At 47.7% G+C, this 25,156-nt stretch overlaps 39 non-coding genes across 39 annotated transcripts; 14 read left to right on the forward strand and 25 right to left on the reverse strand.

Moving 5' to 3' along the window:
• The first annotated feature begins 322 nt into the window (after nt 1–322).
• On the forward strand, nt 323–393 carry TRNAG-GCC (transfer RNA glycine (anticodon GCC)). Its single transcript has one exon. It is a non-coding gene; the product is annotated as a tRNA-Gly (tRNA).
• Nucleotides 394–464: 71 nt separating this feature from the next.
• Nucleotides 465–536, reverse strand: TRNAW-CCA (transfer RNA tryptophan (anticodon CCA)). Its single transcript has one exon. It is a non-coding gene; the product is annotated as a tRNA-Trp (tRNA).
• A 248-nt stretch (nt 537–784) lies between these two features.
• TRNAN-GUU (transfer RNA asparagine (anticodon GUU)) lies at nt 785–858 on the reverse strand. Its single transcript has one exon. It is a non-coding gene; the product is annotated as a tRNA-Asn (tRNA).
• A 207-nt stretch (nt 859–1,065) lies between these two features.
• Nucleotides 1,066–1,136, forward strand: TRNAG-GCC (transfer RNA glycine (anticodon GCC)). Its single transcript has one exon. It is a non-coding gene; the product is annotated as a tRNA-Gly (tRNA).
• Nucleotides 1,137–1,207: 71 nt separating this feature from the next.
• On the reverse strand, nt 1,208–1,279 carry TRNAW-CCA (transfer RNA tryptophan (anticodon CCA)). Its single transcript has one exon. It is a non-coding gene; the product is annotated as a tRNA-Trp (tRNA).
• A 1,626-nt stretch (nt 1,280–2,905) lies between these two features.
• Nucleotides 2,906–2,977, reverse strand: TRNAW-CCA (transfer RNA tryptophan (anticodon CCA)). The gene has a single exon. It is a non-coding gene; the product is annotated as a tRNA-Trp (tRNA).
• Nucleotides 2,978–3,225: 248 nt separating this feature from the next.
• Nucleotides 3,226–3,299, reverse strand: TRNAN-GUU (transfer RNA asparagine (anticodon GUU)). The gene has a single exon. It is a non-coding gene; the product is annotated as a tRNA-Asn (tRNA).
• A 207-nt stretch (nt 3,300–3,506) lies between these two features.
• TRNAG-GCC (transfer RNA glycine (anticodon GCC)) lies at nt 3,507–3,577 on the forward strand. The gene has a single exon. It is a non-coding gene; the product is annotated as a tRNA-Gly (tRNA).
• Nucleotides 3,578–3,648: 71 nt separating this feature from the next.
• Nucleotides 3,649–3,720, reverse strand: TRNAW-CCA (transfer RNA tryptophan (anticodon CCA)). The gene has a single exon. It is a non-coding gene; the product is annotated as a tRNA-Trp (tRNA).
• A 1,484-nt stretch (nt 3,721–5,204) lies between these two features.
• TRNAG-GCC (transfer RNA glycine (anticodon GCC)) lies at nt 5,205–5,275 on the forward strand. Its single transcript has one exon. It is a non-coding gene; the product is annotated as a tRNA-Gly (tRNA).
• A 71-nt stretch (nt 5,276–5,346) lies between these two features.
• TRNAW-CCA (transfer RNA tryptophan (anticodon CCA)) lies at nt 5,347–5,418 on the reverse strand. Its single transcript has one exon. It is a non-coding gene; the product is annotated as a tRNA-Trp (tRNA).
• Nucleotides 5,419–5,666: 248 nt separating this feature from the next.
• On the reverse strand, nt 5,667–5,740 carry TRNAN-GUU (transfer RNA asparagine (anticodon GUU)). The gene has a single exon. It is a non-coding gene; the product is annotated as a tRNA-Asn (tRNA).
• Nucleotides 5,741–5,947: 207 nt separating this feature from the next.
• TRNAG-GCC (transfer RNA glycine (anticodon GCC)) lies at nt 5,948–6,018 on the forward strand. Its single transcript has one exon. It is a non-coding gene; the product is annotated as a tRNA-Gly (tRNA).
• Nucleotides 6,019–7,786: 1,768 nt separating this feature from the next.
• TRNAW-CCA (transfer RNA tryptophan (anticodon CCA)) lies at nt 7,787–7,858 on the reverse strand. Its single transcript has one exon. It is a non-coding gene; the product is annotated as a tRNA-Trp (tRNA).
• A 248-nt stretch (nt 7,859–8,106) lies between these two features.
• TRNAN-GUU (transfer RNA asparagine (anticodon GUU)) lies at nt 8,107–8,180 on the reverse strand. Its single transcript has one exon. It is a non-coding gene; the product is annotated as a tRNA-Asn (tRNA).
• Nucleotides 8,181–8,387: 207 nt separating this feature from the next.
• Nucleotides 8,388–8,458, forward strand: TRNAG-GCC (transfer RNA glycine (anticodon GCC)). Its single transcript has one exon. It is a non-coding gene; the product is annotated as a tRNA-Gly (tRNA).
• A 2,089-nt stretch (nt 8,459–10,547) lies between these two features.
• Nucleotides 10,548–10,621, reverse strand: TRNAN-GUU (transfer RNA asparagine (anticodon GUU)). The gene has a single exon. It is a non-coding gene; the product is annotated as a tRNA-Asn (tRNA).
• A 349-nt stretch (nt 10,622–10,970) lies between these two features.
• On the reverse strand, nt 10,971–11,042 carry TRNAW-CCA (transfer RNA tryptophan (anticodon CCA)). The gene has a single exon. It is a non-coding gene; the product is annotated as a tRNA-Trp (tRNA).
• Nucleotides 11,043–12,526: 1,484 nt separating this feature from the next.
• TRNAG-GCC (transfer RNA glycine (anticodon GCC)) lies at nt 12,527–12,597 on the forward strand. Its single transcript has one exon. It is a non-coding gene; the product is annotated as a tRNA-Gly (tRNA).
• A 71-nt stretch (nt 12,598–12,668) lies between these two features.
• Nucleotides 12,669–12,740, reverse strand: TRNAW-CCA (transfer RNA tryptophan (anticodon CCA)). Its single transcript has one exon. It is a non-coding gene; the product is annotated as a tRNA-Trp (tRNA).
• A 248-nt stretch (nt 12,741–12,988) lies between these two features.
• Nucleotides 12,989–13,062, reverse strand: TRNAN-GUU (transfer RNA asparagine (anticodon GUU)). The gene has a single exon. It is a non-coding gene; the product is annotated as a tRNA-Asn (tRNA).
• A 207-nt stretch (nt 13,063–13,269) lies between these two features.
• Nucleotides 13,270–13,340, forward strand: TRNAG-GCC (transfer RNA glycine (anticodon GCC)). Its single transcript has one exon. It is a non-coding gene; the product is annotated as a tRNA-Gly (tRNA).
• A 71-nt stretch (nt 13,341–13,411) lies between these two features.
• TRNAW-CCA (transfer RNA tryptophan (anticodon CCA)) lies at nt 13,412–13,483 on the reverse strand. The gene has a single exon. It is a non-coding gene; the product is annotated as a tRNA-Trp (tRNA).
• A 1,484-nt stretch (nt 13,484–14,967) lies between these two features.
• Nucleotides 14,968–15,038, forward strand: TRNAG-GCC (transfer RNA glycine (anticodon GCC)). Its single transcript has one exon. It is a non-coding gene; the product is annotated as a tRNA-Gly (tRNA).
• Nucleotides 15,039–15,109: 71 nt separating this feature from the next.
• TRNAW-CCA (transfer RNA tryptophan (anticodon CCA)) lies at nt 15,110–15,181 on the reverse strand. The gene has a single exon. It is a non-coding gene; the product is annotated as a tRNA-Trp (tRNA).
• A 248-nt stretch (nt 15,182–15,429) lies between these two features.
• On the reverse strand, nt 15,430–15,503 carry TRNAN-GUU (transfer RNA asparagine (anticodon GUU)). Its single transcript has one exon. It is a non-coding gene; the product is annotated as a tRNA-Asn (tRNA).
• Nucleotides 15,504–15,710: 207 nt separating this feature from the next.
• Nucleotides 15,711–15,781, forward strand: TRNAG-GCC (transfer RNA glycine (anticodon GCC)). The gene has a single exon. It is a non-coding gene; the product is annotated as a tRNA-Gly (tRNA).
• Nucleotides 15,782–15,852: 71 nt separating this feature from the next.
• Nucleotides 15,853–15,924, reverse strand: TRNAW-CCA (transfer RNA tryptophan (anticodon CCA)). Its single transcript has one exon. It is a non-coding gene; the product is annotated as a tRNA-Trp (tRNA).
• A 1,626-nt stretch (nt 15,925–17,550) lies between these two features.
• On the reverse strand, nt 17,551–17,622 carry TRNAW-CCA (transfer RNA tryptophan (anticodon CCA)). The gene has a single exon. It is a non-coding gene; the product is annotated as a tRNA-Trp (tRNA).
• A 248-nt stretch (nt 17,623–17,870) lies between these two features.
• TRNAN-GUU (transfer RNA asparagine (anticodon GUU)) lies at nt 17,871–17,944 on the reverse strand. The gene has a single exon. It is a non-coding gene; the product is annotated as a tRNA-Asn (tRNA).
• A 207-nt stretch (nt 17,945–18,151) lies between these two features.
• Nucleotides 18,152–18,222, forward strand: TRNAG-GCC (transfer RNA glycine (anticodon GCC)). The gene has a single exon. It is a non-coding gene; the product is annotated as a tRNA-Gly (tRNA).
• A 71-nt stretch (nt 18,223–18,293) lies between these two features.
• On the reverse strand, nt 18,294–18,365 carry TRNAW-CCA (transfer RNA tryptophan (anticodon CCA)). Its single transcript has one exon. It is a non-coding gene; the product is annotated as a tRNA-Trp (tRNA).
• A 1,484-nt stretch (nt 18,366–19,849) lies between these two features.
• On the forward strand, nt 19,850–19,920 carry TRNAG-GCC (transfer RNA glycine (anticodon GCC)). Its single transcript has one exon. It is a non-coding gene; the product is annotated as a tRNA-Gly (tRNA).
• A 71-nt stretch (nt 19,921–19,991) lies between these two features.
• On the reverse strand, nt 19,992–20,063 carry TRNAW-CCA (transfer RNA tryptophan (anticodon CCA)). Its single transcript has one exon. It is a non-coding gene; the product is annotated as a tRNA-Trp (tRNA).
• A 248-nt stretch (nt 20,064–20,311) lies between these two features.
• TRNAN-GUU (transfer RNA asparagine (anticodon GUU)) lies at nt 20,312–20,385 on the reverse strand. Its single transcript has one exon. It is a non-coding gene; the product is annotated as a tRNA-Asn (tRNA).
• Nucleotides 20,386–20,592: 207 nt separating this feature from the next.
• Nucleotides 20,593–20,663, forward strand: TRNAG-GCC (transfer RNA glycine (anticodon GCC)). The gene has a single exon. It is a non-coding gene; the product is annotated as a tRNA-Gly (tRNA).
• A 1,768-nt stretch (nt 20,664–22,431) lies between these two features.
• TRNAW-CCA (transfer RNA tryptophan (anticodon CCA)) lies at nt 22,432–22,503 on the reverse strand. The gene has a single exon. It is a non-coding gene; the product is annotated as a tRNA-Trp (tRNA).
• A 248-nt stretch (nt 22,504–22,751) lies between these two features.
• On the reverse strand, nt 22,752–22,825 carry TRNAN-GUU (transfer RNA asparagine (anticodon GUU)). The gene has a single exon. It is a non-coding gene; the product is annotated as a tRNA-Asn (tRNA).
• Nucleotides 22,826–23,032: 207 nt separating this feature from the next.
• Nucleotides 23,033–23,103, forward strand: TRNAG-GCC (transfer RNA glycine (anticodon GCC)). Its single transcript has one exon. It is a non-coding gene; the product is annotated as a tRNA-Gly (tRNA).
• Nucleotides 23,104–25,156: the final 2,053 nt, after the last annotated feature.

Consider the following 25,156-nt stretch of genomic DNA (forward strand, 5'->3'; position numbering starts at 1 on the left):
TTTTCCAGGAGGAGAGTTCAGTGAGATAATCTGAAACACAATAGTGCTGGTGATCTGGCGGGTGCATTCTGTGAACCACTTTTGTCGGGAGCAGCCTGCCATCATGCCCTGATAAACACAACTCTAGTCCCAAGCCAGTGACCTCAGCAAATGCAAAGACATTCATAGTTATAGTCTCCTGCATCTGATTCTTGCCATCTTCATGTGAAACGTTGGCGTTATCATGTCTGCTGCGCACACTTGGTTCATATGTGTACAATTTAAGTGTGTGCACCTGATCACTGTCTTGGGCAGAGCTCTGCCTGTGAACAACCCATGTGAAGCATTGGTGGTTCAGTGGTAGAATTCTCGCCTGCCACGCGGGAGGCCCGGGTTTGATTCCCGGCCAATGCAAGACTGCTTTCTTTCGACTTTGTTTTCGAAAGGAAATATATGACCTCAGTGGGGAATAAAATGGTAAGCAGTGACCCCGACGTGATTTGAACACGCAACCTTCTGATCTGGAGTTAGACGCGCTACCGTTGCGCCACGAGGTCCTTACACTTACAGCTTTCGGAGCCAGATCAACAAATGCTGTGGGCCTTTTGACTTATTTTCCCCTCCTCATATGCCTACAGTTGTATTACAGAGCTTGACCTTTTGTTTTCTATCCTAATTATGAAATTGACTGCAGGTGCCAAAAGAACGCAGAGAATTGAAATATTCAGGGAAAGGGTGTCCAGCAAGAGAGAGCAAAGGTATGTATCTGTTTTCCATTCAAGTGTTTCATTCAGGCAAAATAATACATCCCTGGGTGGGCTTGAACCACCAACCTTTCGGTTAACAGCCGAACACGCTAACCGATTGCGCCACAGAGATGAGTGACTACAGCATCTTTCCTTAGACTCAATATATATCTTGATATGTATGTGCCTGCCTGGAGCTTGTCTTATATAAGCCATCATCATGTGAAACTTTGGCGTTGTCATGTCTGCTGCGCACACTTTGTTCATATGTGTACAATTTAAGTGTGTGCACCTGATCACTGTCTTGGACAGAGCTATGCCTGTGAACTCCCCATGTGAAGCATTGGTGGTTCAGTGGTAGAATTCTCGCCTGCCACGCGGGAGGCCCGGGTTCGATTCCCGGCCAATGCAAGGCTGCGTTCCTTTGACTTTGTTTTCGAAAGGAAATATATGAACTCAGTGGGGAATAAAATGGTAAGCAGTGACCCCGACGTGATTTGACCACGCAACCTTCTGATCTGGAGTCAGACGCGCTACCGTTGCGCCACAAGGTCCTTACACTTACAGCCTTCAAGCCAGATCAACAAATGCTGATGGCCTTTTGACTTATTTTCCCCTCCTCATATGCCTACAGTTGTATTACAGGGCTAGGCCTTTTGTTTTCTATCCTAATTATGAAATTGACTGCAGGTGCAGAGAGAACGCAGAGGATTGAAATGTTCAGATAAAGGGTCTTAAGCAGGAGAGAGCAGAGGTACGTATCTGTGTTTCATTAAAGTGTTTCATGCCGGCAAAAAGGATACTTCCCTGGGTGGGCTTGAACCACCAACCTTTCTGTTAACAACCGAACGCGCTAACCATTTGCACCACAGAGGTTAATAACTGTAGCACAGTTCCTGAGACTCAATATATATCTTGATAATTGTGTGCCTGCCTGGAGCTTGTGTTATATAATGCGTCTTTATGCCATACAGCATTTCTCATTTGCTTAGTGTCTTGTTATTGTTGGACGTAATGATGAATAGACTACTGTCTAATGGTCTTAGAGCCAGTATTACTACCGGTCCCAGTGTATGAGACACATACATGACTTTTCTGTTGCCTGCTTAGCATAGCTCCCTGCTCCTCTGTAGGTGTGCTACCAGCCAGTAAGGCGTGTGCCTTGCCCAACAGATGTGTTATGTTAGACTTGACTTCTCTGTGAGCAAAGTCTCCCTCCCATAGCAGGTGCTTTCTCTGAACTCTTGACTTGTAAGACTGCTGGGAAAGGCCCTCCCTAGCCCCTCACTCAGATAGATACATTTACCTTCAGAGCTCAGCTTTGGAGAAAGAGATTGGGGAGAGAGCAAATAGGGGAAGGCCCATGGTGCACACTTTATTTTACATAAAAGCTGGGGCTTGTGGGAGGACAGGGACAAGAGGGTTCTCAGGGAAAGAAATCCCAGGAGTATTGATGGCTAGGCCCTGAAACACACCAATCCCGGATTGGCAAGGCACAATATGCCTGTGCAACAGGCCTGACCCTAGGCTTCCGGAGTTCTTGGTCACAAAAGGCTCCAGTGATCTAAGCCCGACCAGGGCTGTGCCCGACCAGGGCTGTAGGCCGCGTTGGGAGCGCGTTAGGGACGCGTAAAGGGACGCAGGGCGCAGAACTCTGCCCGTTTCACCCCAGCATTTAGGGGAGGACACAGAATCTGGGAAAGCCAGTGGGAAGGATTTTCCAGGAGGAGAGTTCAGTGAGATAATCTGAAACACAATAGTGCTGGTGATCTGGCGGGTGCATTCTGTGAACCACTTTTGTCGGGAGCAGCCTGCCATCATGCCCTGATAAACACAACTCTAGTCCCAAGCCAGTGACCTCAGCAAATGCAAAGACATTCATAGTTATAGTCTCCTGCATCTGATTCTTGCCATCTTCATGTGAAACGTTGGCGTTATCATGTCTGCTGCGCACACTTTGTTCATATGTGTACAATTTAAGTGTGTGCACCTGATCACTGTCTTGGGCAGAGCTCTGCCTGTGAACGACCCATGTGAAGCATTGGTGGTTCAGTGGTAGAATTCTCGCCTGCCACGCGGGAGGCCCGGGTTCGATTCCCAGCCAATGCAAGACTGCTTTCTTTTGACTTTGTTTTCGAAAGGAAATATATGACCTCAGTGGGGAATAAAATGGTAAGCAGTGACCCCGACGTGATTTGAACACGCAACCTTCTGATCTGGAGTCAGACGCGCTACCGTTGCGCCACGAGGTCCTTACACTTACAGCTTTCGGAGCCAGATCAACAAATGCTGTGGGCCTTTTGACTTATTTTCCCCTCCTCATATGCCTACAGTTGTATTACAGAGCTTGACCTTTTGTTTTCTATCCTAATTATGAAATTGACTGCAGGTGCCGAGAGAACGCAGAGAATTGAAATATTCAGGGAAAGGGTGTCCAGCAAGAGAGAGCAAAGGTATGTATCTGTTTTCCATTCAAGTGTTTCATTCAGGCAAAATAATACGTCCCTGGGTGGGCTTGAACCACCAACCTTTCGGTTAACAGCCGAACGCGCTAACCGGTTGCGCCACAGAGACGAGTGACTACAGCATCTTTCCTTAGACTCAATATATATCTTGATATGTATGTGCCTGCCTGGAGCTTGTCTTATATAAGCCATCATCATGTGAAACTTTGGCGTTGTCATGTCTGCTGCGCACACTTTGTTCATATGTGTACAATTTAAGTGTGTGCACCTGATCACTGTCTTGGACAGAGCTATGCCTGTGAACTCCCCATGTGAAGCATTGGTGGTTCAGTGGTAGAATTCTCGCCTGCCACGCGGGAGGCCCGGGTTCGATTCCCGGCCAATGCAAGGCTGCGTTCCTTTGACTTTGTTTTCGAAAGGAAATATATGAACTCAGTGGGGAATAAAATGGTAAGCAGTGACCCCGACGTGATTTGACCACGCAACCTTCTGATCTGGAGTCAGACGCGCTACCGTTGCGCCACAAGGTCCTTACACTTACAGCCTTCAAGCCAGATCAACAAATGCTGATGGCCTTTTGACTTATTTTCCCCTCCTCATATGCCTACAGTTGTATTACAGGGCTAGGCCTTTTGTTTTCTATCCTAATTATGAAATTGACTGCAGGTGCAGAGAGAACGCAGAGGATTGAAATGTTCAGATAAAGGGTCTTAAGCAGGAGAGAGCAGAGGTACGTATCTGTGTTTCATTAAAGTGTTTCATGCCGGCAAAAAAGATACTTCCCTGGGTGGGCTTGAACCACCAACCTTTCTGTTAACAACCGAACGCGCTAACCATTTGCACCACAGAGGTTAATAACTGTAGCACAGTTCCTGAGACTCAATATATATCTTGATAATTGTGTGCCTGCCTGGAGCTTGTGTTATATAATGCGTCTTTATGCCATACAGCATTTCTCATTTGCTTAGTGTCTTGTTATTGTTGGACGTAATGATGAATAGACTACTGTCTAATGGTCTTAGAGCCAGTATTACTACCGGTCCCAGTGTATGAGACACATACATGACTTTTCTGTTGCCTGCTTAGCATAGCTCCCTGCTCCTCTGTAGGTGTGCTACCAGCCAGTAAGGCGTGTGCCTTGCCCATCAGATGTGTTATGTTAGACTTGACTTCTCTGTGAGCAAAGTCTCCCTCCCATAGCAGGTGCTTTCTCTGAACTCTTGACTTGTAAGACTGCTGGGAAAGGCCCTCCCTAGCCCCTCACTCAGATAGATACATTTACCTTCAGAGCTCAGCTTTGGAGAAAGAGATTGGGGAGAGAGCAAATAGGGGAAGGCCCATGGTGCACACTTTATTTTACATAAAAGCTGGGGCTTGTGGGAGGACAGGGACAAGAGGGTTCTCAGGGAAAGAAATCCCAGGAGTATTGATGGCTAGGCCCTGAAACACAACAATCCCGGATTGGCAAGGCACAATATGCCTGTGCAACAGGCCTGACCCTAGGCTTCCGGAGTTCTTGGTCACAAAAGGCTCCAGTGATCTAAGCCCGACCAGGGCTGTGCCCGACCAGGGCTGTAGGCCGCGTTGGGAGCGCGTTAGGGACGCATAAAGGGACGCAGGGCGCAGAACTCTGCCCGTTTCACCCCAGCATTTAGGGGAGGACACAGAATCTGGGAAAGCCAGTGGGAAGGATTTTCCAGGAGGAGAGTTCAGTGAGATAATCTGAAACACAATAGTGCTGGTGATCTGGCGGGTGCATTCTGTGAACCACTTTTGTCGGGAGCAGCCTGCCATCATGCCCTGATAAACACAACTCTAGTCCCAAGCCAGTGACCTCAGCAAATGCAAAGACATTCATAGTTATAGTCTCCTGCATCTGATTCTTGCCATCTTCATGTGAAACGTTGGCGTTATCATGTCTGCTGCGCACACTTTGTTCATATGTGTACAATTTAAGTGTGTGCACCTGATCACTGTCTTGGGCAGAGCTCTGCCTGTGAACAACCCATGTGAAGCATTGGTGGTTCAGTGGTAGAATTCTCGCCTGCCACGCGGGAGGCCCGGGTTCGATTCCCGGCCAATGCAAGACTGCTTTCTTTTGACTTTGTTTTCGAAAGGAAATATATGACCTCAGTGGGGAATAAAATGGTAAGCAGTGACCCCGACGTGATTTGAACACGCAACCTTCTGATCTGGAGTCAGACGCGCTACCGTTGCGCCACGAGGTCCTTACACTTACAGCTTTCGGAGCCAGATCAACAAATGCTGTGGGCCTTTTGACTTATTTTCCCCTCCTCATATGCCTACAGTTGTATTACAGAGCTTGACCTTTTGTTTTCTATCCTAATTATGAAATTGACTGCAGGTGCCGAGAGAACGCAGAGAATTGAAATATTCAGGGAAAGGGTGTCCAGCAAGAGAGAGCAAAGGTATGTATCTGTTTTCCATTCAAGTGTTTCATTCAGGCAAAATAATACGTCCCTGGGTGGGCTTGAACCACCAACCTTTCGGTTAACAGCCGAACGCGCTAACCGATTGCGCCACAGAGACGAGTGACTACAGCATCTTTCCTTAGACTCAATATATATCTTGATATGTATGTGCCTGCCTGGAGCTTGTCTTATATAAGCCATCATCATGTGAAACTTTGGCGTTGTCATGTCTGCTGCGCACACTTTGTTCATATGTGTACAATTTAAGTGTGTGCACCTGATCACTGTCTTGGACAGAGCTATGCCTGTGAACTCCCCATGTGAAGCATTGGTGGTTCAGTGGTAGAATTCTCGCCTGCCACGCGGGAGGCCCGGGTTCGATTCCCGGCCAATGCAAGGCTGCGTTCCTTTGACTTTGTTTTCGAAAGGAAATATATGAACTCAGTGGGGAATAAAATGGTAAGCAGTGACCCGACGTGATTTGACCACGCAACCTTCTGATCTGGAGTCAGACGCGCTACCGTTGCGCCACAAGGTCCTTACACTTACAGCCTTCAAGCCAGATCAACAAATGCTGATGGCCTTTTGACTTATTTTCCCCTCCTCATATGCCTACAGTTGTATTACAGGGCTAGGCCTTTTGTTTTCTATCCTAATTATGAAATTGACTGCAGGTGCAGAGAGAACGCAGAGGATTGAAATGTTCAGATAAAGGGTCTTAAGCAGGAGAGAGCAGAGGTACGTATCTGTGTTTCATTAAAGTGTTTCATGCCGGCAAAAAGGATACTTCCCTGGGTGGGCTTGAACCACCAACCTTTCTGTTAACAACCGAACGCGCTAACCATTTGCACCACAGAGGTTAATAACTGTAGCACAGTTCCTGAGACTCAATATATATCTTGATAATTGTGTGCCTGCCTGGAGCTTGTGTTATATAATGCGTCTTTATGCCATACAGCATTTCTCATTTGCTTAGTGTCTTGTTATTGTTGGACGTAATGATGAATAGACTACTGTCTAATGGTCTTAGAGCCAGTATTACTACCGGTCCCAGTGTATGAGACACATACATGACTTTTCTGTTGCCTGCTTAGCATAGCTCCCTGCTCCTCTGTAGGTGTGCTACCAGCCAGTAAGGCGTGTGCCTTGCCCATCAGATGTGTTATGTTAGACTTGACTTCTCTGTGAGCAAAGTCTCCCTCCCATAGCAGGTGCTTTCTCTGAACTCTTGACTTGTAAGACTGCTGGGAAAGGCCCTCCCTAGCCCCTCACTCAGATAGATACATTTACCTTCAGAGCTCAGCTTTGGAGAAAGAGATTGGGGAGAGAGCAAATAGGGGAAGGCCCATGGTGCACACTTTATTTTACATAAAAGCTGGGGCTTGTGGGAGGACAGGGACAAGAGGGTTCTCAGGGAAAGAAATCCCAGGAGTATTGATGGCTAGGCCCTGAAACACAACAATCCCGGATTGGCAAGGCACAATATGCCTGTGCAACAGGCCTGACCCTAGGCTTCCGGAGTTCTTGGTCACAAAAGGCTCCAGTGATCTAAGCCCGACCAGGGCTGTGCCCGACCAGGGCTGTAGGCCGCGTTGGGAGCGCGTTAGGGACGCGTAAAGGGACGCAGGGCGCAGAACTCTGCCCGTTTCACCCCAGCATTTAGGGGAGGACACAGAATCTGGGAAAGCCAGTGGGAAGGATTTTCCAGGAGGAGAGTTCAGTGAGATAATCTGAAACACAATAGTGCTGGTGATCTGGCGGGTGCATTCTGTGAACCACTTTTGTCGGGAGCAGCCTGCCATCATGCCCTGATAAACACAACTCTAGTCCCAAGCCAGTGACCTCAGCAAATGCAAAGACATTCATAGTTATAGTCTCCTGCATCTGATTCTTGCCATCTTCATGTGAAACGTTGGCGTTATCATGTCTGCTGCGCACACTTTGTTCATATGTGTACAATTTAAGTGTGTGCACCTGATCACTGTCTTGGGCAGAGCTCTGCCTGTGAACGACCCATGTGAAGCATTGGTGGTTCAGTGGTAGAATTCTCGCCTGCCACGCGGGAGGCCCGGGTTCGATTCCCAGCCAATGCAAGACTGCTTTCTTTTGACTTTGTTTTCGAAAGGAAATATATGACCTCAGTGGGGAATAAAATGGTAAGCAGTGACCCCGACGTGATTTGAACACGCAACCTTCTGATCTGGAGTCAGACGCGCTACCGTTACGCCACGAGGTCCTTACACTTACAGCTTTCGGAGCCAGATCAACAAATGCTGTGGGCCTTTTGACTTATTTTCCCCTCCTCATATGCCTACAGTTGTATTACAGAGCTTGACCTTTTGTTTTCTATCCTAATTATGAAATTGACTGCAGGTGCCGAGAGAACGCAGAGAATTGAAATATTCAGGGAAAGGGTGTCCAGCAGGAGAGAGCAAAGGTATGTATCTGTTTTCCATTCAAGTGTTTCATTCAGGCAAAATAATACGTCCCTGGGTGGGCTTGAACCACCAACCTTTCGGTTAACAGCCGAACGCGCTAACCGATTGCGCTACAGAGACGAGTGACTACAGCATCTTTCCTTAGACTCAATATATATCTTGATATGTATGTGCCTGCCTGGAGCTTGTCTTATATAAGCCATCATCATGTGAAACTTTGGCGTTGTCATGTCTGCTGCGCACACTTTGTTCATATGTGTACAATTTAAGTGTGTGCACCTGATCACTGTCTTGGACAGAGCTATGCCTGTGAACTCCCCATGTGAAGCATTGGTGGTTCAGTGGTAGAATTCTCGCCTGCCACGCGGGAGGCCCGGGTTCGATTCCCGGCCAATGCAAGGCTGCGTTCCTTTGACTTTGTTTTCGAAAGGAAATATATGAACTCAGTGGGGAATAAAATGGTAAGCAGTGACCCCGACGTGATTTGACCACGCAACCTTCTGATCTGGGGTCAGACGCACTACCGTTGCGCCACAAGGTCCTTACACTTACAGCCTTCAAGCCAGATCAACAAATGCTGATGGCCTTTTGACTTATTTTCCCCTCCTCATATGCCTACAGTTGTATTACAGGGCTAGGCCTTTTGTTTTCTATCCTAATTATGAAATTGACTGCAGGTGCAGAGAGAACGCAGAGGATTGAAATGTTCAGATAAAGGGTCTTAAGCAGGAGAGAGCAGAGGTACGTATCTGTGTTTCATTAAAGTGTTTCATGCCGGCAAAAAGGATACTTCCCTGGGTGGGCTTGAACCACCAACCTTTCTGTTAACAACCGAACGCGCTAACCATTTGCACCACAGAGGTTAATAACTGTAGCACAGTTCCTGAGACTCAATATATATCTTGATAATTGTGTGCCTGCCTGGAGCTTGTGTTATATAATGCGTCTTTATGCCATACAGCATTTCTCATTTGCTTAGTGTCTTGTTATTGTTGGACGTAATGATGAATAGACTACTGTCTAATGGTCTTAGAGCCAGTATTACTACCGGTCCCAGTGTATGAGACACATACATGACTTTTCTGTTGCCTGCTTAGCATAGCTCCCTGCTCCTCTGTAGGTGTGCTACCAGCCAGTAAGGCGTGTGCCTTGCCCATCAGATGTGTTATGTTAGACTTGACTTCTCTGTGAGCAAAGTCTCCCTCCCATAGCAGGTGCTTTCTCTGAACTCTTGACTTGTAAGACTGCTGGGAAAGGCCCTCCCTAGCCCCTCACTCAGATAGATACATTTACCTTCAGAGCTCAGCTTTGGAGAAAGAGATTGGGGAGAGAGCAAATAGGGGAAGGCCCATGGTGCACACTTTATTTTACATAAAAGCTGGGGCTTGTGGGAGGACAGGGACAAGAGGGTTCTCAGGGAAAGAAATCCCAGGAGTATTGATGGCTAGGCCCTGAAACACAACAATCCCGGATTGGCAAGGCACAATATGCCTGTGCAACAGGCCTGACCCTAGGCTTCCGGAGTTCTTGGTCACAAAAGGCTCCAGTGATCTAAGCCCGACCAGGGCTGTGCCCGACCAGGGCTGTAGGCCGCGTTGGGAGCGCGTTAGGGACGCGTAAAGGGACGCAGGGCGCAGAACTCTGCCCGTTTCACCCCAGCATTTAGGGGAGGACACAGAATCTGGGAAAGCCAGTGGGAAGGATTTTCCAGGAGGAGAGTTCAGTGAGATAATCTGAAACACAATAGTGCTGGTGATCTGGCGGGTGCATTCTGTGAACCACTTTTGTCGGGAGCAGCCTGCCATCATGCCCTGATAAACACAACTCTAGTCCCAAGCCAGTGACCTCAGCAAATGCAAAGACATTCATAGTTATAGTCTCCTGCATCTGATTCTTGCCATCTTCATGTGAAACGTTGGCGTTATCATGTCTGCTGCGCACACTTTGTTCATATGTGTACAATTTAAGTGTGTGCACCTGATCACTGTCTTGGGCAGAGCTCTGCCTGTGAACGACCCATGTGAAGCATTGGTGGTTCAGTGGTAGAATTCTCGTCTGCCACGCGGGAGGCCCGGGTTCGATTCCCAGCCAATGCAAGACTGCTTTCTTTTGACTTTGTTTTCGAAAGGAAATATATGACCTCAGTGGGGAATAAAATGGTAAGCAGTGACCCCGACGTGATTTGAACACGCAACCTTCTGATCTGGAGTCAGACGCGCTAGCGTTACGCCACGAGGTCCTTACACTTACAGCTTTCGGAGCCAGATCAACAAATGCTGTGGGCCTTTTGACTTATTTTCCCCTCCTCATATGCCTACAGTTGTATTACAGAGCTTGACCTTTTGTTTTCTATCCTAATTATGAAATTGACTGCAGGTGCCGAGAGAACGCAGAGAATTGAAATATTCAGGGAAAGGGTGTCCAGCAAGAGAGAGCAAAGGTATGTATCTGTTTTCCATTCAAGTGTTTCATTCAGGCAAAATAATACGTCCCTGGGTGGGCTTGAACCACCAACCTTTCGGTTAACAGCCGAACGCGCTAACCGATTGCGCCACAGAGACGAGTGACTACAGCATCTTTCCTTAGACTCAATATATATCTTGATATGTATGTGCCTGCCTGGAGCTTGTCTTATATAAGCCATCATCATGTGAAACTTTGGCGTTGTCATGTCTGCTGCGCACACTTTGTTCATATGTGTACAATTTAAGTGTGTGCACCTGATCACTGTCTTGGACAGAGCTATGCCTGTGAACTCCCCATGTGAAGCATTGGTGGTTCAGTGGTAGAATTCTCGCCTGCCACGCGGGAGGCCCGGGTTCGATTCCGGGCCAATGCAAGGCTGCGTTCCTTTGACTTTGTTTTCGAAAGGAAATATATGAACTCAGTGGGGAATAAAATGGTAAGCAGTGACCCCGACGTGATTTGACCACGCAACCTTCTGATCTGGAGTCAGACGCGCTACCGTTGCGCCACAGGGTCCTTACACTTACAGCCTTCAAGCCAGATCAACAAATGCTGATGGCCTTTTGACTTATTTTCCCCTCCTCATATGCCTACAGTTGTATTACAGGGCTAGGCCTTTTGTTTTCTATCCTAATTATGAAATTGACTGCAGGTGCAGAGAGAACGCAGAGGATTGAAATGTTCAGATAAAGGGTCTTAAGCAGGAGAGAGCAGAGGTACGTATCTGTGTTTCATTAAAGTGTTTCATGCCGGCAAAAAGGATACTTCCCTGGGTGGGCTTGAACCACCAACCTTTCTGTTAACAACCGAACGCGCTAACCATTTGCACCACAGAGGTTAATAACTGTAGCACAGTTCCTGAGACTCAATATATATCTTGATAATTGTGTGCCTGCCTGGAGCTTGTGTTATATAATGCGTCTTTATGCCATACAGCATTTCTCATTTGCTTAGTGTCTTGTTATTGTTGGACGTAATGATGAATAGACTACTGTCTAATGGTCTTAGAGCCAGTATTACTACCGGTCCCAGTGTATGAGACACATACATGACTTTTCTGTTGCCTGCTTAGCATAGCTCCCTGCTCCTCTGTAGGTGTGCTACCAGCCAGTAAGGCGTGTGCCTTGCCCATCAGATGTGTTATGTTAGACTTGACTTCTCTGTGAGCAAAGTCTCCCTCCCATAGCAGGTGCTTTCTCTGAACTCTTGACTTGTAAGACTGCTGGGAAAGGCCCTCCCTAGCCCCTCACTCAGATAGATACATTTACCTTCAGAGCTCAGCTTTGGAGAAAGAGATTGGGGAGAGAGCAAATAGGGGAAGGCCCATGGTGCACGCTTTATTTTACATAAAAGCTGGGGCTTGTGGGAGGACAGGGACAAGAGGGTTCTCAGGGAAAGAAATCCCAGGAGTATTGATGGCTAGGCCCTGAAACACAACAATCCCGGATTGGCAAGGCACAATATGCCTGTGCAACAGGCCTGACCCTAGGCTTCCGGAGTTCTTGGTCACAAAAGGCTCCAGTGATCTAAGCCCGACCAGGGCTGTGCCCGACCAGGGCTGTAGGCCGCGTTGGGAGCGCGTTAGGGACGCGTAAAGGGACGCAGGGCGCAGAACTCTGCCCGTTTCACCCCAGCATTTAGGGGAGGACACAGAATCTGGGAAAGCCAGTGGGAAGGATTTTCCAGGAGGAGAGTTCAGTGAGATAATCTGAAACACAATAGTGCTGGTGATCTGGCGGGTGCATTCTGTGAACCACTTTTGTCGGGAGCAGCCTGCCATCATGCCCTGATAAACACAACTCTAGTCCCAAGCCAGTGACCTCAGCAAATGCAAAGACATTCATAGTTATAGTCTCCTGCATCTGATTCTTGCCATCTTCATGTGAAACGTTGGCGTTATCATGTCTGCTGCGCACACTTGGTTCATATGTGTACAATTTAAGTGTGTGCACCTGATCACTGTCTTGGGTAGAGCTCTGCCTGTGAACAACCCATGTGAAGCATTGGTGGTTCAGTGGTAGAATTCTCGCCTGCCACGCGGGAGGCCCGGGTTCGATTCCCGGCCAATGCAAGACTGCTTTCTTTTGACTTTGTTTTCGAAAGGAAATATATGACCTCAGTGGGGAATAAAATGGTAAGCAGTGACCCCGACGTGATTTGAACACGCAACCTTCTGATCTGGAGTCAGACGCGCTACCGTTGCGCCACGAGGTCCTTACACTTACAGCTTTCGGAGCCAGATCAACAAATGCTGAGGGCCTTTTGACTTATTTTCCCCTCCTCATATGCCTACAGTTGTATTACAGAGCTTGACCTTTTGTTTTCTATCCTAATTATGAAATTGACTGCAGGTGCCGAGAGAACGCAGAGAATTGAAATATTCAGGGAAAGGGTGTCCAGCAAGAGAGAGCAAAGGTATGTATCTGTTTTCCATTCAAGTGTTTCATTCAGGCAAAATAATACGTCCCTGGGTGGGCTTGAACCACCAACCTTTCGGTTAACAGCCGAACGCGCTAACCGATTGCGCCACAGAGACGAGTGACTACAGCATCTTTCCTTAGACTCAATATATATCTTGATATGTATGTGCCTGCCTGGAGCTTGTCTTATATAAGCCATCATCATGTGAAACTTTGGCGTTGTCATGTCTGCTGCGCACACTTTGTTCATATGTGTACAATTTAAGTGTGTGCACCTGATCACTGTCTTGGACAGAGCTATGCCTGTGAACTCCCCATGTGAAGCATTGGTGGTTCAGTGGTAGAATTCTCGCCTGCCACGCGGGAGGCCCGGGTTTGATTCCCGGCCAATGCAAGGCTGCGTTCCTTTGACTTTGTTTTCGAAAGGAAATATATGAACTCAGTGGGGAATAAAATGGTAAGCAGTGACCCCGACGTGATTTGACCACGCAACCTTCTGATCTGGAGTCAGACGCGCTACCGTTGCGCCACAAGGTCCTTACACTTACAGCCTTCAAGCCAGATCAACAAATGCTGATGGCCTTTTGACTTATTTTCCCTTCCTCATATGCCTACAGTTGTATTACAGGGCTAGGCCTTTTGTTTTCTATCCTAATTATGAAATTGACTGCAGGTGCAGAGAGAACGCAGAGGATTGAAATGTTCAGATAAAGGGTCTTAAGCAGGAGAGAGCAGAGGTACGTATCTGTGTTTCATTAAAGTGTTTCATGCCGGCAAAAAGGATACTTCCCTGGGTGGGCTTGAACCACCAACCTTTCTGTTAACAACCGAACGCGCTAACCATTTGCACCACAGAGGTTAATAACTGTAGCACAGTTCCTGAGACTCAATATATATCTTGATAATTGTGTGCCTGCCTGGAGCTTGTGTTATATAATGCGTCTTTATGCCATACAGCATTTCTCATTTGCTTAGTGTCTTGTTATTGTTGGACGTAATGATGAATAGACTACTGTCTAATGGTCTTAGAGCCAGTATTACTACCGGTCCCAGTGTATGAGACACATACATGACTTTTCTGTTGCCTGCTTAGCATAGCTCCCTGCTCCTCTGTAGGTGTGCTACCAGCCAGTAAGGCGTGTGCCTTGCCCATCAGATGTGTTATGTTAGACTTGACTTCTCTGTGAGCAAAGTCTCCCTCCCATAGCAGGTGCTTTCTCTGAACTCTTGACTTGTAAGACTGCTGGGAAAGGCCCTCCCTAGCCCCTCACTCAGATAGATACATTTACCTTCAGAGCTCAGCTTTGGAGAAAGAGATTGGGGAGAGAGCAAATAGGGGAAGGCCCATGGTGCACACTTTATTTTACATAAAAGCTGGGGCTTGTGGGAGGACAGGGACAAGAGGGTTCTCAGGGAAAGAAATCCCAGGAGTATTGATGGCTAGGCCCTGAAACACAACAATCCCGGATTGGCAAGGCACAATATGCCTGTGCAACAGGCCTGACCCTAGGCTTCCGGAGTTCTTGGTCACAAAAGGCTCCAGTGATCTAAGCCCGACCAGGGCTGTGCCCGACCAGGGCTGTAGGCCGCGTTGGGAGCGCGTTAGGGACGCGTAAAGGGACGCAGGGCGCAGAACTCTGCCCGTTTCACCCCAGCATTTAGGGGAGGACACAGAATCTGGGAAAGCCAGTGGGAAGGATTTTCCAGGAGGAGAGTTCAGTGAGATAATCTGAAACACAATAGTGCTGGTGATCTGGCGGGTGCATTCTGTGAACCACTTTTGTCGGGAGCAGCCTGCCATCATGCCCTGATAAACACAACTCTAGTCCCAAGCCAGTGACCTCAGCAAATGCAAAGACATTCATAGTTATAGTCTCCTGCATCTGATTCTTGCCATCTTCATGTGAAACGTTGGCGTTATCATGTCTGCTGCGCACACTTGGTTCATATGTGTACAATTTAAGTGTGTGCACCTGATCACTGTCTTGGGCAGAGCTCTGCCTGTGAACAACCCATGTGAAGCATTGGTGGTTCAGTGGTAGAATTCTCGCCTGCCACGCGGGAGGCCCGGGTTTGATTCCCGGCCAATGCAAGACTGCTTTCTTTCGACTTTGTTTTCGAAAGGAAATATATGACCTCAGTGGGGAATAAAATGGTAAGCAGTGACCCCGACGTGATTTGAACACGCAACCTTCTGATCTGGAGTTAGACGCGCTACCGTTGCGCCACGAGGTCCTTACACTTACAGCTTTCGGAGCCAGATCAACAAATGCTGTGGGCCTTTTGACTTATTTTCCCCTCCTCATATGCCTACAGTTGTATTACAGAGCTTGACCTTTTGTTTTCTATCCTAATTATGAAATTGACTGCAGGTGCCAAAAGAACGCAGAGAATTGAAATATTCAGGGAAAGGGTGTCCAGCAAGAGAGAGCAAAGGTATGTATCTGTTTTCCATTCAAGTGTTTCATTCAGGCAAAATAATACATCCCTGGGTGGGCTTGAACCACCAACCTTTCGGTTAACAGCCGAACACGCTAACCGATTGCGCCACAGAGATGAGTGACTACAGCATCTTTCCTTAGACTCAATATATATCTTGATATGTATGTGCCTGCCTGGAGCTTGTCTTATATAAGCCATCATCATGTGAAACTTTGGCGTTGTCATGTCTGCTGCGCACACTTTGTTCATATGTGTACAATTTAAGTGTGTGCACCTGATCACTGTCTTGGACAGAGCTATGCCTGTGAACTCCCCATGTGAAGCATTGGTGGTTCAGTGGTAGAATTCTCGCCTGCCACGCGGGAGGCCCGGGTTCGATTCCCGGCCAATGCAAGGCTGCGTTCCTTTGACTTTGTTTTCGAAAGGAAATATATGAACTCAGTGGGGAATAAAATGGTAAGCAGTGACCCCGACGTGATTTGACCACGCAACCTTCTGATCTGGAGTCAGACGCGCTACCGTTGCGCCACAAGGTCCTTACACTTACAGCCTTCAAGCCAGATCAACAAATGCTGATGGCCTTTTGACTTATTTTCCCCTCCTCATATGCCTACAGTTGTATTACAGGGCTAGGCCTTTTGTTTTCTATCCTAATTATGAAATTGACTGCAGGTGCAGAGAGAACGCAGAGGATTGAAATGTTCAGATAAAGGGTCTTAAGCAGGAGAGAGCAGAGGTACGTATCTGTGTTTCATTAAAGTGTTTCATGCCGGCAAAAAGGATACTTCCCTGGGTGGGCTTGAACCACCAACCTTTCTGTTAACAACCGAACGCGCTAACCATTTGCACCACAGAGGTTAATAACTGTAGCACAGTTCCTGAGACTCAATATATATCTTGATAATTGTGTGCCTGCCTGGAGCTTGTGTTATATAATGCGTCTTTATGCCATACAGCATTTCTCATTTGCTTAGTGTCTTGTTATTGTTGGACGTAATGATGAATAGACTACTGTCTAATGGTCTTAGAGCCAGTATTACTACCGGTCCCAGTGTATGAGACACATACATGACTTTTCTGTTGCCTGCTTAGCATAGCTCCCTGCTCCTCTGTAGGTGTGCTACCAGCCAGTAAGGCGTGTGCCTTGCCCAACAGATGTGTTATGTTAGACTTGACTTCTCTGTGAGCAAAGTCTCCCTCCCATAGCAGGTGCTTTCTCTGAACTCTTGACTTGTAAGACTGCTGGGAAAGGCCCTCCCTAGCCCCTCACTCAGATAGATACATTTACCTTCAGAGCTCAGCTTTGGAGAAAGAGATTGGGGAGAGAGCAAATAGGGGAAGGCCCATGGTGCACACTTTATTTTACATAAAAGCTGGGGCTTGTGGGAGGACAGGGACAAGAGGGTTCTCAGGGAAAGAAATCCCAGGAGTATTGATGGCTAGGCCCTGAAACACACCAATCCCGGATTGGCAAGGCACAATATGCCTGTGCAACAGGCCTGACCCTAGGCTTCCGGAGTTCTTGGTCACAAAAGGCTCCAGTGATCTAAGCCCGACCAGGGCTGTGCCCGACCAGGGCTGTAGGCCGCGTTGGGAGCGCGTTAGGGACGCGTAAAGGGACGCAGGGCGCAGAACTCTGCCCGTTTCACCCCAGCATTTAGGGGAGGACACAGAATCTGGGAAAGCCAGTGGGAAGGATTTTCCAGGAGGAGAGTTCAGTGAGATAATCTGAAACACAATAGTGCTGGTGATCTGGCGGGTGCATTCTGTGAACCACTTTTGTCGGGAGCAGCCTGCCATCATGCCCTGATAAACACAACTCTAGTCCCAAGCCAGTGACCTCAGCAAATGCAAAGACATTCATAGTTATAGTCTCCTGCATCTGATTCTTGCCATCTTCATGTGAAACGTTGGCGTTATCATGTCTGCTGCGCACACTTTGTTCATATGTGTACAATTTAAGTGTGTGCACCTGATCACTGTCTTGGGCAGAGCTCTGCCTGTGAACGACCCATGTGAAGCATTGGTGGTTCAGTGGTAGAATTCTCGCCTGCCACGCGGGAGGCCCGGGTTCGATTCCCAGCCAATGCAAGACTGCTTTCTTTTGACTTTGTTTTCGAAAGGAAATATATGACCTCAGTGGGGAATAAAATGGTAAGCAGTGACCCCGACGTGATTTGAACACGCAACCTTCTGATCTGGAGTCAGACGCGCTACCGTTGCGCCACGAGGTCCTTACACTTACAGCTTTCGGAGCCAGATCAACAAATGCTGTGGGCCTTTTGACTTATTTTCCCCTCCTCATATGCCTACAGTTGTATTACAGAGCTTGACCTTTTGTTTTCTATCCTAATTATGAAATTGACTGCAGGTGCCGAGAGAACGCAGAGAATTGAAATATTCAGGGAAAGGGTGTCCAGCAAGAGAGAGCAAAGGTATGTATCTGTTTTCCATTCAAGTGTTTCATTCAGGCAAAATAATACGTCCCTGGGTGGGCTTGAACCACCAACCTTTCGGTTAACAGCCGAACGCGCTAACCGATTGCGCCACAGAGACGAGTGACTACAGCATCTTTCCTTAGACTCAATATATATCTTGATATGTATGTGCCTGCCTGGAGCTTGTCTTATATAAGCCATCATCATGTGAAACTTTGGCGTTGTCATGTCTGCTGCGCACACTTTGTTCATATGTGTACAATTTAAGTGTGTGCACCTGATCACTGTCTTGGACAGAGCTATGCCTGTGAACTCCCCATGTGAAGCATTGGTGGTTCAGTGGTAGAATTCTCGCCTGCCACGCGGGAGGCCCGGGTTCGATTCCCGGCCAATGCAAGGCTGCGTTCCTTTGACTTTGTTTTCGAAAGGAAATATATGAACTCAGTGGGGAATAAAATGGTAAGCAGTGACCCCGACGTGATTTGACCACGCAACCTTCTGATCTGGAGTCAGACGCGCTACCGTTGCGCCACAAGGTCCTTACACTTACAGCCTTCAAGCCAGATCAACAAATGCTGATGGCCTTTTGACTTATTTTCCCCTCCTCATATGCCTACAGTTGTATTACAGGGCTAGGCCTTTTGTTTTCTATCCTAATTATGAAATTGACTGCAGGTGCAGAGAGAACGCAGAGGATTGAAATGTTCAGATAAAGGGTCTTAAGCAGGAGAGAGCAGAGGTACGTATCTGTGTTTCATTAAAGTGTTTCATGCCGGCAAAAAAGATACTTCCCTGGGTGGGCTTGAACCACCAACCTTTCTGTTAACAACCGAACGCGCTAACCATTTGCACCACAGAGGTTAATAACTGTAGCACAGTTCCTGAGACTCAATATATATCTTGATAATTGTGTGCCTGCCTGGAGCTTGTGTTATATAATGCGTCTTTATGCCATACAGCATTTCTCATTTGCTTAGTGTCTTGTTATTGTTGGACGTAATGATGAATAGACTACTGTCTAATGGTCTTAGAGCCAGTATTACTACCGGTCCCAGTGTATGAGACACATACATGACTTTTCTGTTGCCTGCTTAGCATAGCTCCCTGCTCCTCTGTAGGTGTGCTACCAGCCAGTAAGGCGTGTGCCTTGCCCATCAGATGTGTTATGTTAGACTTGACTTCTCTGTGAGCAAAGTCTCCCTCCCATAGCAGGTGCTTTCTCTGAACTCTTGACTTGTAAGACTGCTGGGAAAGGCCCTCCCTAGCCCCTCACTCAGATAGATACATTTACCTTCAGAGCTCAGCTTTGGAGAAAGAGATTGGGGAGAGAGCAAATAGGGGAAGGCCCATGGTGCACACTTTATTTTACATAAAAGCTGGGGCTTGTGGGAGGACAGGGACAAGAGGGTTCTCAGGGAAAGAAATCCCAGGAGTATTGATGGCTAGGCCCTGAAACACAACAATCCCGGATTGGCAAGGCACAATATGCCTGTGCAACAGGCCTGACCCTAGGCTTCCGGAGTTCTTGGTCACAAAAGGCTCCAGTGATCTAAGCCCGACCAGGGCTGTGCCCGACCAGGGCTGTAGGCCGCGTTGGGAGCGCGTTAGGGACGCATAAAGGGACGCAGGGCGCAGAACTCTGCCCGTTTCACCCCAGCATTTAGGGGAGGACACAGAATCTGGGAAAGCCAGTGGGAAGGATTTTCCAGGAGGAGAGTTCAGTGAGATAATCTGAAACACAATAGTGCTGGTGATCTGGCGGGTGCATTCTGTGAACCACTTTTGTCGGGAGCAGCCTGCCATCATGCCCTGATAAACACAACTCTAGTCCCAAGCCAGTGACCTCAGCAAATGCAAAGACATTCATAGTTATAGTCTCCTGCATCTGATTCTTGCCATCTTCATGTGAAACGTTGGCGTTATCATGTCTGCTGCGCACACTTTGTTCATATGTGTACAATTTAAGTGTGTGCACCTGATCACTGTCTTGGGCAGAGCTCTGCCTGTGAACAACCCATGTGAAGCATTGGTGGTTCAGTGGTAGAATTCTCGCCTGCCACGCGGGAGGCCCGGGTTCGATTCCCGGCCAATGCAAGACTGCTTTCTTTTGACTTTGTTTTCGAAAGGAAATATATGACCTCAGTGGGGAATAAAATGGTAAGCAGTGACCCCGACGTGATTTGAACACGCAACCTTCTGATCTGGAGTCAGACGCGCTACCGTTGCGCCACGAGGTCCTTACACTTAAAGCTTTCGGAGCCAGATCAACAAATGCTGTGGGCCTTTTGACTTATTTTCCCCTCCTCATATGCCTACAGTTGTATTACAGAGCTTGACCTTTTGTTTTCTATCCTAATTATGAAATTGACTGCAGGTGCCGAGAGAACGCAGAGAATTGAAATATTCAGGGAAAGGGTGTCCAGCAAGAGAGAGCAAAGGTATGTATCTGTTTTCCATTCAAGTGTTTCATTCAGGCAAAATAATACGTCCCTGGGTGGGCTTGAACCACCAACCTTTCGGTTAACAGCCGAACGCGCTAACCGATTGCGCCACAGAGACGAGTGACTACAGCATCTTTCCTTAGACTCAATATATATCTTGATATGTATGTGCCTGCCTGGAGCTTGTCTTATATAAGCCATCATCATGTGAAACTTTGGCGTTGTCATGTCTGCTGCGCACACTTTGTTCATATGTGTACAATTTAAGTGTGTGCACCTGATCACTGTCTTGGACAGAGCTATGCCTGTGAACTCCCCATGTGAAGCATTGGTGGTTCAGTGGTAGAATTCTCGCCTGCCACGCGGGAGGCCCGGGTTCGATTCCCGGCCAATGCAAGGCTGCGTTCCTTTGACTTTGTTTTCGAAAGGAAATATATGAACTCAGTGGGGAATAAAATGGTAAGCAGTGACCCGACGTGATTTGACCACGCAACCTTCTGATCTGGAGTCAGACGCGCTACCGTTGCGCCACAAGGTCCTTACACTTACAGCCTTCAAGCCAGATCAACAAATGCTGATGGCCTTTTGACTTATTTTCCCCTCCTCATATGCCTACAGTTGTATTACAGGGCTAGGCCTTTTGTTTTCTATCCTAATTATGAAATTGACTGCAGGTGCAGAGAGAACGCAGAGGATTGAAATGTTCAGATAAAGGGTCTTAAGCAGGAGAGAGCAGAGGTACGTATCTGTGTTTCATTAAAGTGTTTCATGCCGGCAAAAAGGATACTTCCCTGGGTGGGCTTGAACCACCAACCTTTCTGTTAACAACCGAACGCGCTAACCATTTGCACCACAGAGGTTAATAACTGTAGCACAGTTCCTGAGACTCAATATATATCTTGATAATTGTGTGCCTGCCTGGAGCTTGTGTTATATAATGCGTCTTTATGCCATACAGCATTTCTCATTTGCTTAGTGTCTTGTTATTGTTGGACGTAATGATGAATAGACTACTGTCTAATGGTCTTAGAGCCAGTATTACTACCGGTCCCAGTGTATGAGACACATACATGACTTTTCTGTTGCCTGCTTAGCATAGCTCCCTGCTCCTCTGTAGGTGTGCTACCAGCCAGTAAGGCGTGTGCCTTGCCCATCAGATGTGTTATGTTAGACTTGACTTCTCTGTGAGCAAAGTCTCCCTCCCATAGCAGGTGCTTTCTCTGAACTCTTGACTTGTAAGACTGCTGGGAAAGGCCCTCCCTAGCCCCTCACTCAGATAGATACATTTACCTTCAGAGCTCAGCTTTGGAGAAAGAGATTGGGGAGAGAGCAAATAGGGGAAGGCCCATGGTGCACACTTTATTTTACATAAAAGCTGGGGCTTGTGGGAGGACAGGGACAAGAGGGTTCTCAGGGAAAGAAATCCCAGGAGTATTGATGGCTAGGCCCTGAAACACAACAATCCCGGATTGGCAAGGCACAATATGCCTGTGCAACAGGCCTGACCCTAGGCTTCCGGAGTTCTTGGTCACAAAAGGCTCCAGTGATCTAAGCCCGACCAGGGCTGTGCCCGACCAGGGCTGTAGGCCGCGTTGGGAGCGCGTTAGGGACGCGTAAAGGGACGCAGGGCGCAGAACTCTGCCCGTTTCACCCCAGCATTTAGGGGAGGACACAGAATCTGGGAAAGCCAGTGGGAAGGATTTTCCAGGAGGAGAGTTCAGTGAGATAATCTGAAACACAATAGTGCTGGTGATCTGGCGGGTGCATTCTGTGAACCACTTTTGTCGGGAGCAGCCTGCCATCATGCCCTGATAAACACAACTCTAGTCCCAAGCCAGTGACCTCAGCAAATGCAAAGACATTCATAGTTATAGTCTCCTGCATCTGATTCTTGCCATCTTCATGTGAAACGTTGGCGTTATCATGTCTGCTGCGCACACTTTGTTCATATGTGTACAATTTAAGTGTGTGCACCTGATCACTGTCTTGGGCAGAGCTCTGCCTGTGAACGACCCATGTGAAGCATTGGTGGTTCAGTGGTAGAATTCTCGCCTGCCACGCGGGAGGCCCGGGTTCGATTCCCAGCCAATGCAAGACTGCTTTCTTTTGACTTTGTTTTCGAAAGGAAATATATGACCTCAGTGGGGAATAAAATGGTAAGCAGTGACCCCGACGTGATTTGAACACGCAACCTTCTGATCTGGAGTCAGACGCGCTACCGTTACGCCACGAGGTCCTTACACTTACAGCTTTCGGAGCCAGATCAACAAATGCTGTGGGCCTTTTGACTTATTTTCCCCTCCTCATATGCCTACAGTTGTATTACAGAGCTTGACCTTTTGTTTTCTATCCTAATTATGAAATTGACTGCAGGTGCCGAGAGAACGCAGAGAATTGAAATATTCAGGGAAAGGGTGTCCAGCAGGAGAGAGCAAAGGTATGTATCTGTTTTCCATTCAAGTGTTTCATTCAGGCAAAATAATACGTCCCTGGGTGGGCTTGAACCACCAACCTTTCGGTTAACAGCCGAACGCGCTAACCGATTGCGCTACAGAGACGAGTGACTACAGCATCTTTCCTTAGACTCAATATATATCTTGATATGTATGTGCCTGCCTGGAGCTTGTCTTATATAAGCCATCATCATGTGAAACTTTGGCGTTGTCATGTCTGCTGCGCACACTTTGTTCATATGTGTACAATTTAAGTGTGTGCACCTGATCACTGTCTTGGACAGAGCTATGCCTGTGAACTCCCCATGTGAAGCATTGGTGGTTCAGTGGTAGAATTCTCGCCTGCCACGCGGGAGGCCCGGGTTCGATTCCCGGCCAATGCAAGGCTGCGTTCCTTTGACTTTGTTTTCGAAAGGAAATATATGAACTCAGTGGGGAATAAAATGGTAAGCAGTGACCCCGACGTGATTTGACCACGCAACCTTCTGATCTGGGGTCAGACGCACTACCGTTGCGCCACAAGGTCCTTACACTTACAGCCTTCAAGCCAGATCAACAAATGCTGATGGCCTTTTGACTTATTTTCCCCTCCTCATATGCCTACAGTTGTATTACAGGGCTAGGCCTTTTGTTTTCTATCCTAATTATGAAATTGACTGCAGGTGCAGAGAGAACGCAGAGGATTGAAATGTTCAGATAAAGGGTCTTAAGCAGGAGAGAGCAGAGGTACGTATCTGTGTTTCATTAAAGTGTTTCATGCCGGCAAAAAGGATACTTCCCTGGGTGGGCTTGAACCACCAACCTTTCTGTTAACAACCGAACGCGCTAACCATTTGCACCACAGAGGTTAATAACTGTAGCACAGTTCCTGAGACTCAATATATATCTTGATAATTGTGTGCCTGCCTGGAGCTTGTGTTATATAATGCGTCTTTATGCCATACAGCATTTCTCATTTGCTTAGTGTCTTGTTATTGTTGGACGTAATGATGAATAGACTACTGTCTAATGGTCTTAGAGCCAGTATTACTACCGGTCCCAGTGTATGAGACACATACATGACTTTTCTGTTGCCTGCTTAGCATAGCTCCCTGCTCCTCTGTAGGTGTGCTACCAGCCAGTAAGGCGTGTGCCTTGCCCATCAGATGTGTTATGTTAGACTTGACTTCTCTGTGAGCAAAGTCTCCCTCCCATAGCAGGTGCTTTCTCTGAACTCTTGACTTGTAAGACTGCTGGGAAAGGCCCTCCCTAGCCCCTCACTCAGATAGATACATTTACCTTCAGAGCTCAGCTTTGGAGAAAGAGATTGGGGAGAGAGCAAATAGGGGAAGGCCCATGGTGCACACTTTATTTTACATAAAAGCTGGGGCTTGTGGGAGGACAGGGACAAGAGGGTTCTCAGGGAAAGAAATCCCAGGAGTATTGATGGCTAGGCCCTGAAACACAACAATCCCGGATTGGCAAGGCACAATATGCCTGTGCAACAGGCCTGACCCTAGGCTTCCGGAGTTCTTGGTCACAAAAGGCTCCAGTGATCTAAGCCCGACCAGGGCTGTGCCCGACCAGGGCTGTAGGCCGCGTTGGGAGCGCGTTAGGGACGCGTAAAGGGACGCAGGGCGCAGAACTCTGCCCGTTTCACCCCAGCATTTAGGGGAGGACACAGAATCTGGGAAAGCCAGTGGGAAGGATTTTCCAGGAGGAGAGTTCAGTGAGATAATCTGAAACACAATAGTGCTGGTGATCTGGCGGGTGCATTCTGTGAACCACTTTTGTCGGGAGCAGCCTGCCATCATGCCCTGATAAACACAACTCTAGTCCCAAGCCAGTGACCTCAGCAAATGCAAAGACATTCATAGTTATAGTCTCCTGCATCTGATTCTTGCCATCTTCATGTGAAACGTTGGCGTTATCATGTCTGCTGCGCACACTTTGTTCATATGTGTACAATTTAAGTGTGTGCACCTGATCACTGTCTTGGGCAGAGCTCTGCCTGTGAACGACCCATGTGAAGCATTGGTGGTTCAGTGGTAGAATTCTCGTCTGCCACGCGGGAGGCCCGGGTTCGATTCCCAGCCAATGCAAGACTGCTTTCTTTTGACTTTGTTTTCGAAAGGAAATATATGACCTCAGTGGGGAATAAAATGGTAAGCAGTGACCCCGACGTGATTTGAACACGCAACCTTCTGATCTGGAGTCAGACGCGCTAGCGTTACGCCACGAGGTCCTTACACTTACAGCTTTCGGAGCCAGATCAACAAATGCTGTGGGCCTTTTGACTTATTTTCCCCTCCTCATATGCCTACAGTTGTATTACAGAGCTTGACCTTTTGTTTTCTATCCTAATTATGAAATTGACTGCAGGTGCCGAGAGAACGCAGAGAATTGAAATATTCAGGGAAAGGGTGTCCAGCAAGAGAGAGCAAAGGTATGTATCTG

This window comes from Lissotriton helveticus, chromosome 1_2, assembly GCF_964261635.1.
Source record: "Lissotriton helveticus chromosome 1_2, aLisHel1.1, whole genome shotgun sequence".
Classification (NCBI taxonomy): domain Eukaryota; kingdom Metazoa; phylum Chordata; class Amphibia; order Caudata; family Salamandridae; genus Lissotriton; species Lissotriton helveticus.